We start from the raw sequence: 777 nt of genomic DNA on the forward strand, positions 1-777 counted from the left end.
CCAACCATAACCCCAACCATAACCCCAACCATAACCCAAACCATAACCCCAACCCCTAACAATAACCCTAACCCAAACCATAACCCCAACCATAAACAAAACCCAAACCATAACCCCTAATCCCTTAAAATAACCCTAACCCAAACCATAACCCCAACCCCTAACAATAACCCTAACCTAAACCATAACCCCAACCATAACCCAAACCATAACCCCTAACTTCTAACAATAACCCTAACCAAAACCCCTAACAAAAACCCTAACCCAAACCATAATCCCATCCATAGCCATAACCCCAACCATAACCATTACCCAAACCATAACCCCAAACCCCTAACAATAACCCTAACCCAAACCATAACCCGAACCCAAACCATAACCCAAACCATAACCCAAACCATAACCCAAACCATAACCCAAACCATAACCCAAACCATAACCCTTACCCAAACCCAAACCATAACCATAACCCTAACCCAAACCATAACCCTAACCCAAACCATAACCCCAACCATAACCAGATTCCCAACCATAACCATAACCCCAACCAAAACCATATTCCCAACCATAGTCATAACCCCAACCATAACCCCAACCATAACCCCAAACATAACCCCAACCATAACCCCAACCATAACCATAACCCTAACCATAACCCCAACCATAACCAGATTCCCAACCATAACCATAACCCCAACCAAAACCATATTCCCAACCATAGCCATAACCGCAACCATAACCCCAACCATAACCCCAACCATAACCCCAACCATAACC

The sequence above is a fragment of the Stigmatopora nigra genome, unplaced genomic scaffold (assembly GCF_051989575.1).
Source record: "Stigmatopora nigra isolate UIUO_SnigA unplaced genomic scaffold, RoL_Snig_1.1 HiC_scaffold_24, whole genome shotgun sequence".
In the NCBI taxonomy this organism is placed as follows: Eukaryota; Metazoa; Chordata; class Actinopteri; order Syngnathiformes; family Syngnathidae; genus Stigmatopora; species Stigmatopora nigra.